This window comes from Hesperophylax consimilis, chromosome 2 (genome assembly GCF_061612785.1).
Source record: "Hesperophylax consimilis isolate HC1 chromosome 2, BYU_Hcon_1.0, whole genome shotgun sequence".
In the NCBI taxonomy this organism is placed as follows: Eukaryota; Metazoa; Arthropoda; class Insecta; order Trichoptera; family Limnephilidae; genus Hesperophylax; species Hesperophylax consimilis.
Window position 1 is genome coordinate 43,219,332 of NC_142837.1, and position 15,939 is coordinate 43,235,270.

Sequence of the window (15,939 nt, forward strand, 5' to 3'; positions counted from 1 at the left end):
CTCGGTAGATAAAAGATACGGAATTACGGCATTTACAATGGATTACTTACTTGATGTGAGAACTTTTAAAACTGTTGTCATTGTCCTGAAAATCTTTTGTGATGGTTTCTTTTCTGTATTAATAAGGAAGTGTGTTGAAAGGAAGTTTGTAGGATTCTGATATTTGTGGTAATTTCAAGGGCGCTTTTGTAAATATCTTCCGAATGAGTAGATCTGATATCCATTATTGTTCTGAAGGTTTCTGTTCTAATCTATCTAATATCTTTGTTAGTGGGAGTGAGCCCGTCTTTATTTGGTCCGTCAATATATTTTCGAAGATTATTTTTAGCCAGTGATATCTGATTCCTTATTTGTAGTATTTTAACTGAAATTGGTGTCTTCGGTGAAATCTTTTCTTGAATTCTTTTTCAATTTTCAAAAAGTTCCACATAAAATAGCCGTCACGGGACGTCTGGCAGATGTAAAAAATCTAAATGGATTTTTATTGATTTATTGAAGGAAGTGAAAATGAAAGTAAACAATTATTTTATTATTATTAAAATCTACACAAAGAAATATATTAGTAGTTAAAAATATCATTTACGAAAGGTTCATTGCTTAATTGTAGTGAAAATAGAAGATAACATAACGCACAGAGTTTTGGCAGCCGGGAGGAAAGAGTCGAAGAGTCACGAGGCTGGCCGAACGAAGAATCGTTCCGTGAAAAAACGTCGTTCCGTGTTGCCACGCTTGCTACGAAAATATCAATTTTTTCTTGGCCCTGTAGTGTAATAAAAGGTTGATCATATAATCTCTTCATTATTTTTGAACGTCTCCAACGCCATGATCTTTAAATGTCATTTTTTCTGCACTTTACCATTCATCTCGATTTAAGACACAGAAATGCCATTCACTTGCGCAATATATGCAATACCCTTTTTAGCAGGTGCAGGCGGTACTCACAGCATTGCAAATCTTAAATAACAACAAGTATTAACGTGAAAATTGCAGTTTGTGATCGTATTGGCTGAAATATTGCATTCATAAATGCATCGAAATCGTCTTCTCGAAGGACGCAAAGACCTAGTTCGATAAACAGGTTGAAATAACAACTATACAATGAGATATAAAACTGCCATTACTTGTTCGGTATCTTCTCAACCTTTAAGTTAAAGGTTTGCACCAACCTGGCCATTCAGAGGTCAGTATTTTGGAGGTTGGCTAATACGAGGTCAATAATTTATTCTGGAGATGTCAAACATTTAAGAGAAACTTCGGGAATACTAGACAGATATGTTTCAAAGCCATGAAGTTCAGAATCTTCCTTCACTAAATACGTCTTCCATAATTATTTCTTTGCATTTTTAATTGACGAATTTTGTATTTTTCGTTCCTCATAATGTCACAAATATATTGGAGAGATCTTGTCTTTATATTATGAATTTATATAAAGTACCTAGGTACATATGTATTCTCTTTATTTTTATTTTTATCTGAATCTATCTCTTAATGTAAATTTTTTTAGATAATTATTTTAGCATTTTCACTGTTTTTACTAGCTCTAACCTGCCGCGCGTTGCTGTGGCGAAGTCTGTCTGTGCGGATAGAGAAACAATAGCGCGTGTTGTTTTTACGTCCAACAGATGGTGCAGTTTAAAAAACATGTTTATCAAAAATAAAGTTTTTACCTGACAGAGGTAACATCTATACAATATGTGGTGTCAAAATTTCAAAGGAATCGGTGAAGAAAAATTTTTAACAAGCGAAAATTAACATTTTTTTATATATGTATTGCTTTTGTTTACATTGTACATTTATGAGAACATTACACGAGTATAATTATTTGTTTTTACATTTAAATTGATGAATTGATTTATATTGATTTTACGACGCAATTATCTTATAAACCTGTTCGTTTCCTAAACATTATAAAATAAAATGTGTTGTGGAATTTCGTAAAATTTTTAATAAATTCATTTTATATATTTTTGAATATTTTATAGATAAGTACACTTACGTTTACAAGAGAAGGTTTTTTTTGTGCGAAATAGAGAGGATAACAAATTATTAAAAGCAATAATTATTAGCCTGAGACACCTATATAAATGAAAATACTTCAAAAAATGCCGCCGACTGGAATCAAACCCGCAGCCTTCCGATTGCCGGTCGGATGCACTATTTTTTTTTCGGAAGATATTTTCAATATGGGTGTTTCAGGCTAATGTTTATTGTTTATAGTAACTTCATTTAAATTTATTCATCTTCATTTAAACATTAATACGTGGATGATATAACATTATCATATCGTTGTCACGCTAGGAAATCCTGTGTTATATTACAAGACATCACAGCACAGTTTACAAAACAATATTACAATTAAATAAATAAAATTAAAGATAATTAAGAATATCCATTGGTGATGTAAGTTTTAGTGGTGAGTCCAAAAACGACAAACACGTTTGCACAACATGTTTGGAGTTGAAAAATGCCCAAACTGTTATTTATAATCCGCACAAACAGTTTGTCCGTTTTGTCGACTCTTCTAACTTATATCAAGAAAGCACGAGTATGAATGAAAAAGAACTATTTCAAACGAATAACATTATCTTATTCTCTCGCACTAACGTCGTAATAATATGTAAGAGTGAGATAGGTCTGTTGCAGGCGAAAAACAGTACCTGTTATTCCGGGAAAAAACACTATCTTAACGTTTCACACTTAAGGCCCATTACGGGTAAAGAGCGAGAAGGCAATCCATAACAGGTAAGGGCTGTTTTCTGTAAGGCACCCTGTTTAGCTGTTTTTTCCGGGAAAAAAACACTATCTTAACGTTTCACACTTAAGGCCCATTACGGGTAAAGAGCGAGAAGGCAATCCATAACAGGTAAGGGCTGTTTTCTGTAAGGCACCCTGTTTAGCTGTTTTTTCCGGGAAAAAACACTATCTTAACGTTTCACACTTAAGGCCCATTACGGGTAAAGAGCGAGAAGGCAATCCATAACAGGTAAGGGCTGTTTTCTGTAAGGCACCCTGTTTAGCTGTTTTTTCCGGGAAAAAACACTATCTTAACGTTTCACACTTAAGGCCCATTACGGGTAAAGAGCGAGAAGGCAATCCATAACAGGTAAGGGCTGTTTTCTGTAAGGCACCCTGTTTAGCTGTTTTTTCCGGGAAAAAACACTATCTTAACGTTTCACACTTATTACCCATTACGGGCAAAGAGTGAGAAGGGAATCCTGTTATTTTTAAAATGGGTTGAAATTGAAATCACATAAATAAGGGGCTGTTTTCCGTTTTCCATTCAGTTGTTTATTATTACAAAACGAGAACGAGAGTAACGAGAAAAACGAACAGACCTCACCAAAAGGCTCGTATACTGAGTGTTGATAGTGTAAAGTTGTTTATTTTCTGAACGACGAATTCTTGGTTATGTGAATATAACTTAATTTTAATGATACCTAGCTATCTCGCCCCTATAGATAGGAGGGTTTTATTACTTTTATTGTTATGGGCTGTAACTTACAGTTACGCTACTAACCCATTACTAATTCACACAAATTACCTCAAAAATGGCTCGTTTTTTTTCAACAGTTTGGGCAAACAGTTGACGTTTTACAAATAACAGTTCGTTTTCGTTTTTTAAAAAGAACAAAAACGCCCACCACTAGTAAGTTTTTAGGTAAGTTTTTAGATTCTCACGGCCAAAAGCATTTTTGTTGTTTGTTTTTGGGGTGTTATGCCGTGTTGCGCTAACTCCTTCTTTAGCCGACGTTTCGGACAGCGTTGCAGTGTCCATCATCAGGGCAGATTCGGTAGATCTGAAGATGTGTAAATTTTGGTTGTCGAGTTTGTGCTTATTTATTTGTGGCCTGGGCCCGTCAAAGTGCGAAATGCCAACGGAAGTGGCGACATCTTGTGGCGAATTCTGAAAGCACAGTATTTATGTTAGCCTGGGGCCCATCCAAGTGCGAAATGCCAACGGAATATGCGCCATCTTGTGGCGAATTCTAGAATTAGAAAACCGATTGACAGCGGTTAGAGTAGATGTACCCAGTATCAAGGTATAAATGCAATGGTTTTATATTGTATTATTATATGGTATTGGAGTAAACTTAGACATGTTATTTGCGTTTAGCTTTGGTGTAGCCGTCAATTACCGGATACCAAGAGCTGTTGAGCTTAGCTCCGTCGTCTCTATTGATATTAAATGGATTTTTGTAGATTTCAATTGCCTTCATAATCAGGCGTGATCTATAAGTTTTGGGTCTTCCAAGGACCTCGGGAGCAAATCCAAAGTAATGGCCGGTTTCAATTAAATGTTCGGCGATTGCCGATTTATCAGGGTGGCCAAGTTTACAAGCACGAAAATGTTCTGCTATCCTTTTGGAAATCGTCCGCTCTGTCTGGCCTATATAAACCTTGTCACAACCAGAGCAGCTGAGTTTGTACACTCCATCTGCTTCCAGAGGAAACTTAGTCTTTGCAGACCTCAGTAGGTCTTGGATTTTGGTGGTGGTTCCGAAGACAGTTTTGATGTTTTCTTTTCTCAACAGCCTGGCAATTCTGTCTGTCACATTGTGAACGAAAGGCAGGAAAGCACAGCCTTTTGAGTCTTGTTCAACTCTGTCTTCGTTTGTTGAAGATTTGGCTCTTAAAATTTGCCTTGTCTGACTTGCCGGGTAACCGTTGCGCTCCAGTGCATCGGTCAGTTTTATAAATTCTGCTCCAAGTTTTGTTTCTTCACATATTCTGGTCGCTCGGGTCACCAACGTATGGATAAGTCCTCTCTTCTGCGCTGGGTGGTGGTGCGAATCAGCGTGTAAGTATCGATTCGTATGAGTTGGTTTCCTATATACGGTATGTCCTAGGCTACCATCGTGTTTTCGCATCACCTCCACATCTAGAAAAGGCAGGATTTTATCTTGGTTTTCCAGCTCCATTGTGAACTTAATTTTGCTGTGGAGAGAATTAAGATGGTCCAGGAATTCGTTAAGTTTCTCCGTTCCATGAGGCCAAATGGCGAAGACATCGTCGACGTAGCGCCACCATACTTTAGGGACAGCTGAAGCTGTATCAAATGCCGCTTCCTCAAACTTCTCCATAAAGAAGTTGGCTATTACTGACGATAACGGACTGCCCATTGCAACTCCCTCCACTTGCTCAAAAAGTTCACCCTGAAACGCAAAGTATCCCGTTTTGAGGCAGTGTTCAAAAAGTTTGCAGATGTCTTCCTCATATATCTCACTGAGCATTGTCATTGAGTCTTCTAGAGGCACATTTGTGAAAAGAGACACGACGTCAAAGCTGACCAAAATATCTCCTTCCTCAGTCTTAACCTGCTTAAGCTTACTGATCAGATCTGTTGAATCCTTAATCCACGATTCGGTTTTTTCCATTGGCGATGTTAGAAATATCTTGGCTGTTGATCCAAGACTAGGTGTTCAATTTATAGTTAAATTCATGTCAAGATATATTGTGGCTCAGTCTGTCTGTGCGGATGGAGAAACAAAAACCAAAAAACAAAAACCCGCAGCCAGTCCACAATGGAGTTGTGGTACCTATCCTGATGTATGGAAGTGAGGCATGGAACGGCAGAGACAGGACGAAAGTTGATTGAATGCTCTTGAAATGAGATCCCTGAAAACCATGTATGATCGTGTGAGGAATGTGGAGATCCGTAATTAAGAAAGGGACGCTTAGATGGTTTGGGCATGTAGAGCGAATGAGCGAAGAAAGGAGAGTAAGGAGGATACATGATGCAGATGCGAATGGTAGCAGAAGTCGGGGACGCCCGAGGAAGACATGGCACGATCAAGTGAATCAGATACTCGAGTCGGGCCATGTCAAGAGTCTGAATAATACAAGAATATGTATGAGACGATGTAAGAATGTGAATGAGGCAAGCAGTGTCCTCTCTGCCTCCTTCCCTGCGGGAAAACGGCGTTATGGTTAGTTAATTAGTGTTAAGATTTGTTTGGGCTTGATGAAGTCTTCAATAACAGACGCATGGTTTTTTTGTTTTTACTGCACAAAACTGCATTTCACTTTTATTTAATGTTACAAAGAGTTAAATTATTCCCGACCCGGACAAAACACTTTTGCTAATGGTCTGTAGTCCATAATGACTGCTTGTTACTATTTTATAGGAGAGAAGAAGAAGAAATCCAGTCGGCGAGGCTTTTAATAATCTAACCAAGTAAAACACATTGACAAGCTAATTGTAAACAAACACTGTCAAAGAAAGCCAATTGATAAAGCAAAACATTTGTTTTATCTGTTAGCCCTAGTTTTACCTCTTACCGCTAGGTGCTAGGCAGGAGCCTGTAAAGTAACTGGTGGTGAACTTTGCTAATGGTTCGTACATTTTTAACAGTTAGTTAGTTAGATATATTAGATTTGTTTCAAAGTAATTAAATTATTAGTCATCAATTATCTTCTCTGTCCGGTTATTTCGAGGATGTGCTATCGTATTCACATTTCATAAGCTTTTAGATTTCTACCCACCCCTCATTCCTTTTTTCTTCCCAAATCTTCCTCTCTTTCCTTTCCTTAAAGAAATACCCCACTACATAGCATTTTCAAAGATGACATAGGCCCCGAAGAAAATTATTTTTCTCAGGGTCTCCTGTGTGGAGATAATGTAAAAAAATAGTCGGTTGATTGGAAATTGGCTGTAAGGATTTTGTCCTGCACGATCTTAAATCTCGTTGACAGCACTACAAGCGCTGTTGATTCTATTTTGATTATGAACTTTTTCTTGTCACAAATCTATATTACCTTTGGTCTAAATCACCCATGTCATCAATCTGTCATTATTAGACTAAGAAGTCCATTGTACATTAGTCATTTAAGTCGTGGTTTATTTATTACACCTATTAACAGTTACATAATGACTACCTACTTACTTATAAGCAGCCTCAGCCATACATTATACAATATACAATAATTGTCGCGCAATACCCATATGCAATTAGATGCAAGTGATTTCATTCCAGATAATAAATCTTCTACGATTCTCTGATCGAGCTATCAAATAATGGGTAACGACTTTTGGCTGATGTCCAAGAGAGACTTTCGTAAAGAGGTTTGTGGTTCCCGTGTGTTGGATAACAAATAATGTTACAATTATAATTTGTCAATAAACTGCAGTGAATGTAGTCATGAAGTGGGTTCTATCTTAAGTATTGATAATGAATACGTCAACAGTTATTATAGTCATGCAATCATCAATGTATGTTTTGGTACCATACCATGCGAAATATGGACACTTTTAGCACGAGAAGTCGTAAGATTGAAAGGAAAGCAATGTGGTATGGAAATATGTTAGCATTTTAGGAAAACACAAAGAGATAAACAATATAGTATCGGAAAAAAACATTAAAACATTGTTAGAAAAAACATTGAAACATTGATCAGAAAAATATTGAAACATTGATCGGAAATAAACATTGAAACATTGATAGGAAAATTTTTAAAACATTGTTAGAAAAAACATTGAAACATTGATCAGAAAAATATTGAAACATTGTTCGGAAATAAACATTGAAACGTTGATCGGAAAACATTGATCGGTAAAAACATTGAAACATTGAATGGAAAATATTGATCGGAAAAAATATTGAAACATTGTTATACCCATCAAAGTAATATATCGTAGAAGAAGAAGATAATACTAATAAATATAAACGAAACGTGAAACGGAACACGACACACGCCTGTCCCAGTAAGACGAGAGTTAGTGGGTTCAATTCCTTGTTGTGACCCTTATCATTTTTATTTTCTGTATCTTGTTCTGGTTCATTTTTTGTTTAGATTTGTTAGTATTATTTTCTTCTTCAACGATAGATTTTTTATCGATTAGCAATACTCATATTTCTCCGTGCATTGAATAAAATTGACCGTGGGAAACGTTGAGGGAAAAACAGAGTTGATAAAAAAAATAAATTAAGCAGTGATAATTGATTATAAGGATGATATGATGACAGACCAAATATTTAATATGTTTGACGTGCTAGATATACGCCAAATTAAACAAAGATTACACGACTAAACCACATATTTTCCAAAAAAACTAATTTCAACTAACACAAACTATCATTAATAGACAAGCGGACAAATTTTTTTTTTTAAAACTCTCCGACAATAAACACAAGCTTTGGGCAAGAACACCTCAAATACCAGGCAATAAAAGCATTCAAAAATCTTTAACTCGATACAAAAAAATTGTGGAAACAAACACAATTTAGATACAAAATTAAAAGATGGAAGAAATAAGGCAATATTACAAAATATAACTCTAACGTAATACACAATATAACTCTAACGAAGTTCTCAGTGTGATGTTTTTCATCACGCGTTAATTATTTTTCAATAGAGTTATATCATTTGACCTGTAATTTACAATTAAACTGGACGATTCGTTGATTCGACTTTTTGTTGTTGAGTCTTCTGTTATTGTTGAAGGCCACTTTGATGGAAAATTACTAATGCGAAAAAAACCTTGAGATATTTTTTAAATCGCAATCTATTTTAAAATGATTCAATCTTCATGATTTCTTTTGTCCTGCTAATTCACTGACTTCAATTAAATGGTTCAAATATAAATCTTCATATAAACTAATTATAAATTAATCGCCAATAAATTTGGCAATCAAGCAATGAAAGCTTCCAAAGCCAAATTGAATTATTTTGTTATGGCTTTCAAATACGTTAAATTCAAACTGTTATATCCTTGATATTAGTATATGAGCTCAACCATAGATGACACTAGTTTAATCTATTAGGTTATCCGTATTAGCTGTCGAGAATAACTGAATATTAAATAAGGTGGCAACGTCAAGGTCGGGGTCCAGGTTATTCCAACCGCCTGCTAATTAAGATATATGTATAGAGCCTATTGTAAATCTATCACAATAAAGTCGAAGGTGTTTTTTGAACCTGAGTTTTATTGGCTAAGAGAATTGTGAGAAAATATCGGAGATACAACAAAAACATTACACAATAGGCACTGAAAAATAACTTCGGAGTCTTATCCATAATGAGCTATGGACATTTGATTAAACCCCTTTTGTGAAGACGATAAGACAAGAAGTCGTGTTAGGGTTGTTCCATTTTTCGCATTGATGGTTTTCGTTTTGTTTTTTTCTAAAACTTTATCATTTATTAATGAAAATAAGCTTCCTAAAGTGGCGAAATTTGCTTATAATTGTAAACAGAAAAGTTTAATTGTAAAATTGTCAAATACACCTACTCGTACTAGTCCTTTTACTTACTCAATGAAGTGCAAAAAATTCACACGATTCAACTCACTTTGTGAACATATTATTATATACAAGAATTATTTCGCTTTTGTATGAAAAACAAAGACAGACTAATTGATGATATCATTATGTCTCGACATGCAATTCCTCTTTAAGTCAAAATACTCTTACAAATCTACAGAATAAGAGATTTATAAAAACATCACATGCTGTGAGAAGAAATTCTATCACTTTCGTTCATCATAACAACTTGACTTTATAAAAGAAAAGTCACAATGAAAATTACGTTGTATTGTTCATATTCAAATGATTTTAATTATTATATGCCTATACAGAATACTTAATCTAAGAAAATCATGCAAACGAATTTATGATAATAATTTTTAATGTAAGAAAATATTTATTCTACATTATTTTCTCTTTTTTATGTGAAAATAGAACCAGAGTCATAACTGATTATAACTGCCACCCAATACTCCCAACCGCTTCCAACTGCTTCCAATTGCTCCCAACTGCTCCCAGCCGCTTTCAACCGCTGCCAAGTGCCCCCAAGTGCTCCGAAGTGCATATCACAAATGCTCCCAACTTTGTTTCCAACTGCCTGGAGCCAGTGAGATTACTCGACATCTCCATTTCTGGCAAGTCATGATCTGAAAAAAGTCGAGATGGAAAGGAGACATGAAGATAATATAGTAAATAAAAGGTTGTAAAACTTTTTCCACTATACTTTATTTTTGACCGCAACCGGTTTCAGCCTGTTTTGGCCATCTTAAGACTGGTACAAATATTTCTTAACCTATGGCTTATATAGTATATTACATTTGGGGGAGAGGGTACCAGGGGGTTTCGTACAATGGCTTTATTCAAATTATTTAGATTTTCCTATCTTCAATATTGTGTCTTGCTTTCCAACTGTAATGATATGATAATGGACTCTATATGTAAAGGAAATTATCTATTCAATAAATTTACAAATTACATAATTTTGTTTGCTTTGTAGCTTAATATTTATTTGGGAAATACCTTAATAGAAATATTTACTGATTTTATTGTTGTCAAGTAGGTATCTACTATTGGTGTATGTAAAGTTAGATTTAAAAGGGCACATATTTCACATAGGCGTAGACATGATATTGTAATGGACTCGATATAAAGATAAAACATATTTAGAACGTGTGATAAATGTTACAGTGGATATAGGATAGGAGATTTGGCATATGCTTCTAATTGCTTATTTATGACACAGTTTGTCTCATTTTTTTTTAGTTATGCGGGTTATTTCTAGTGATTTTAGTCTATCTAGTTTGTGTCCTTGGCTGCAGGTATGGATAACTTTATAGTAATATACCGCTGTGGGTATTCAAACGATATCTCTCCAGAGATACCGTTAATATTTATCACTTAGACTAGGCCCGTATCTCCAGTCTAAGATGCTGGTGGAAGATGAGTATTTTCCAATAATATAAGTTGGTTCTTCTTAACAGTGGAACTTTATTGTAAACAATACGTCTAGCTAGAGGAGCGGGCAGTTTAGATCTAAAACGCGCAACGCCCCAGGACAGCTCCGCATAAATCAACTATTAAAATATAAATAACCCTATCCGCTTTCGGCAATCTTCGGCGGTTCCGAAATATCGCAACTAACTAATAACAGACACGCCTTTCAGGGCAACATTACATTAAATTATTTAACATCTCTGTCTTTATCAAAATAGTGTTAATTATATAGTAGGTGTGATGCAACGTTCAACAATTTTCCTTTATCATTCACCCAATTTGTGAAATGTGCTTTAATACGGGTTTCGAATAAGATATGAAGTGACAAGTTGAGAAGTACCTGGCTATTGAGATCTGGTCACCTAACACGGTTAAAGTAATGTCATGCAAAGTATCGCTTCTCAATGGTGGTATCACCAGGGCGATACTGAGAAAATCAATCACTCTAAAATATTATAATACCTAGTCGATTCTTGTTTCAGTCACATTTGCCGCAATTCCCATGTCAATTACTGTATTACGGGCTGCAATACAATACATGCAACATGGAAATCAGCTGCTAGTTGTAGTGGCTGCATTATTTGCAGTGTATATTGTGCAGTGTTCAGTTAGGGCAAACGAAAGTTCGTGGGATTATGAATCAAACATCTATATCCATAGTGCAGTGGTTAGGTAAGGATGCAAAACTGGCGGCGTTTTTACAAAGCCTATACCATTTTGGACACGGTGACGACTATAATAGAGTAGCTTTTGTTTGTGCTAAATCATTTACAAAGTCTATACCATTTCAGTCACGGCGACGACTGTAATAAAGTGAATTTTGTTTGTGCGAAATTATTTACAAAGTCTATACTATTACAGTCCTCCGACTTTATTGACTTTGTTTCAGCTAATGTGTTAATGGTTCAGTAAATTTAATTTTTTCGAATGTGAAAACCTACCTGCAGATTTTTTTAAAAGAATGTCGTTCAGATAATGACGTTTTTTTAGACAAAATATTTAGGTAATTCTATACTTAAAAATTAAAAAAATATATATATTGTATACGTGATTTCCGAGGAATTTTTGGTTTTGATTTATTAAATAAGATCAAATTGGAAACATACATTCTAGGCGTGAGGTCTGCTATTCATAAAACTATTAGTTTTATTATTGAGGTTGGAAGACTTTGTCAATTAGTTTAGGTTAGATTAGGTTCACACAAATAAAAGCCTATCACTGTGACTGAAATGGTATAGACTTTGTAAATGATATTTCACAAACAAAAGCTAATCTATTACAGTCGTCACCGTGACTGAAATGGTATAGGCTTTGTAAATGCGCCAACGGGTGTGGTGGGGGTATAAAGAGGAAGCGCGTAGTCAGACTTCTCTTTATAATATATTTTCCATTCTATTGCCGGATGTTTATTGCTGTTTTTTTTAAGTGGAAATATTATCCGCCTCACAAAACAATGCCCGCTCTGAGGCAAAAACGCCCATTATTTTAAGACAAGGAATAACTACCTAATAATTTTATCATTCTTGCCATTGAAGACTTCTGTTTTAAAATGTAAATGATGTTAAGTTCTGCAAATATTTTTTATTATTGTTAATACAGCGTATTTATTTTTATCAAGTTTAAATTTAAATTTCTTGGTTTTCTTTTATGCATTCAATAATATTATTATTAAATTGACAAAAACAGTTTATTTTTCGAACAAATTCTGCTGTGTAATTATTATTACGCGTGACAGCTATTTCGCCCTCTGAAAGCAGAGGGGGGATAGACACAGTTTGATAATGCCTCCAGAGGGCGGAACAGTTGTCGCGCGTAATAATAACTACACAGCCGAATTTGTTTAAAAATAATCTTTTTTTTTGTAAATTTAATAGTAAAATTATAGAATATTTTAAAGAAATGTTAAAAGTACAAATTTTTACAGCTGATTCGGCGTTCAACGTGGGGGTCTAACACAATGAAATCGATAACTCTACAATATCTGGTAGTTAGGCGTAACTACCGACGATTTTATACCTATTCTCGAGCACGGTCGCACTATTGATATCCAGACCGATGTTGATAACGCAATAAATATTAACTCGATTTACGCTGGCAACACTGGCGCATCTCTCTATGAATTGTCATTCATAAAAGTCAGACGGTTTATGTTAAAAATACTATTATAGAGTATAGTATGTATGAGACGATGTATGAATGTGAATGAGGCAAGGAGCGTGAGCAGAGTTCGAGTTCAAGTTGTTTGGCGGTCCGTCCTCTCTGCCTATCACCCCTGCGGAGAAACGGCGTGATGGTTAGTTTAATAGTTTTTTTTTTTTTTTTTCCCATTTTTTACATTAATTACATACAATATTATATAAATCAATACGAATAATGGGAACCCACTAAGGCGCAGCCTGTGCGTGGGTAATATATTTAAGTTATTATATTATTGTTCATAGAAATAAACAAACTGTGGGCATATAAAACAAAAACGAGATTACATTATTTTGTCTAAGCGGTTTGTATAAAAAGTGTTTACAATTGTGTATAGTGGAGTTATAAGTGTTTAGTATAATACATTGTGAATATTTTATGAGAAATATAAATTGATACAAATTAAATAAAACAAAGTTTCAACTGCTGTATCGAAAAGCCATAATTTTAACTCTTTTAAATATTGAGGAAGTTTAGTAATCACTTGAATATTTTTATATACGTTCATTCATACCTCACTAGACGAGATCTGTGAGGCAATGATGATGGAAGTTTTATTCATTTTTTTTATAATGACTTGATACTAACTAAGCAAATGTTCATTTGTTACAACAGCTATAAAAATGCATTAAAAAGTATTTGGCAAATCCCTGATTTATAGACATTATTAACGTTATATTTTGATAATTAGTCATTCCATGAAGAGTGGAGACCACAATTTACCTATTTTTTCAATTTTAAATTCATTTTCAAGGCTTGTTCTTATTAGTGCCAGGAGTGTTTAGAGAGTGTTTTGAATGGTAGAACAAGTCGTGGACGCCCGAGGAAGGCATGTCTCTACACTGGATAAAGATACGTAGTCGAATTGTGGTCGTAGTTTTGAAGAATAGCAATTTCAATACGATATACATATAGTAGTGAATGTATTAAAAGTCGGAGACGCCCAAAGAATCAATTTATTAAGTGTGGTAAAATGCGGCGTATGTGATGAACCAAGAAAGTGGTTTACAATAATATTATTTCCTCATTAAATATGAAACCTTCAGGTACACTACGATTCACAATCGTAAAACTTTATCTCAAACATTAATATACCCGAGCAACGCCGGGTTAACGTCTGCTAGTATTACATAAAATATTTTAACTAATTAAAAAAAATATATATTATATTTTTATAAATATAATTTTATATATAATATAAAAAATATATTTTTAAAAAACAATGAGACCATGGTAAACAAAAAAGTAGATTACTTGAATTCGTTGTCTATCATGAGGTTTTAGTAGGAAGGTAGTGAACAGGTATAAGAGGTTAAGTTCCTATTGACTGATTATTATTTATGATCTCGAAAGATATGAAATATTAATCTAGCATTCTTGCGGTAGAAAGAAGATTCAAATTATTCATGTTTTATAATATCCGACGCCTTCCGATAACAGTAAAAATATAATGGTGGTATGTAATGCAGTGGCGTATCCGTTCGGTTCAAATCAATTGACTTTGAGAATATATATTAAATATAAAACGACTACTATCATCTTCTGTGACATTTATTTTTATACTAGCGAGAGTTCCAGCAAGTGAGTTTTAGAAAACAGGTCATTTTATTTTAGTATACAAAATTTCATCAAGAATTATCAGATGTCTGCTAAGGCGATGCACTACGTCGTGTAATATTTTAAATCGAACCGCTATCAATAACAACCCTTACGTAGATGGCGATAAGGTTTAAATTCCCGCTTAACACCATCCGCCTGTTTTGATTTATGCAAGAATAAAACATGGCCAAAAAGTGCCTTTTATTTTATTTTGTGGATTTTCAGGCATAAATATTTATTTTTTTTCGAATATTTTATAAATAACTTAATTTCCCACATTATACAACAAAATCATAAACGAAAATGGGTTCGTAAGTAGGAGATTTTGATCTTTAAAGCACTTTTCATAGGCCTTTGCATTATTGTTTTCTGGGCTTATAAAAAGACTTAAGTATCTAAAAAAATACTCGATTATTTCAAAGGCCAGGATGTATTCTACTCGCAGTATTTAATTAAAGCATCTGAAACATTTCTAGGCGACCAAATTTTCAAACCAAAAACACATGATTTTGCATTACTACGTATGAAAAGAGGATGGGGCTGGTTTTTCCGCATCTCATATTTCAGTCACGGTGCGAATGTAATGGTTTAGGTTTTAGTTCTGCAAAATCATTTATAAATACTATATTCATTTCCGTCACTGAGACGATTGTAAAAGAGTATCTTTTATTTGTGTAAAATCATTTACAATGCCTAACGAACATGCTATGGACGCCGCTGGTCGAATGTTAAATGGTAAAAATAAACAACAAAACACAACACCATGTTGTACAAAATTCTTTTTCCCGCATGTAACAAATCGATCATCGAACATTACCATAGAAGAATCACTCGAATATTTCAAATTTAGAAAGAGAAAGGCTCAAGATGGCGGCGATCAAACGCCGGGGTCAGACGAGAGAATCATTAAAAAAATATGATAGAGTACCTACGTACTTATTCAGATATTGCCACTTGAGTTGTATGATTATTCCGACCACGAACATTGCGCACATGCCGATTCCGCCAATGGAAAACCCCGGGCACAGATATAATTTCGCCCACGGAGAATTACAGACGCATGGAAATTTATTTTTATTGTTGAATTTTTTTAAATTATTTAACTTAGTAGGCGGGTATGGGAAACGCCGTCACTAAATAGGTCACCCCAAGTGTTTTGCTACGTTTTGTGACTTAGCAGGGGTGCCCAGGTGCATAAGGGGAGGTCTGTCTAGGTCCTGGCGGCGGATGCGTCTACCCGCATACTGCGTGGCGGGCCTGATTAGGAGACACTGTTACCCACCCCTCAAATCGTTTCCTTTCCAGAACTTCCTCTCATTTTTCATGTGAATTCCGCACAAGAGTCCCAACTACTCCCAACCGCTTGAAGCCAGTAAGACTATGACATGTCATCGCCATGTTGTCATGC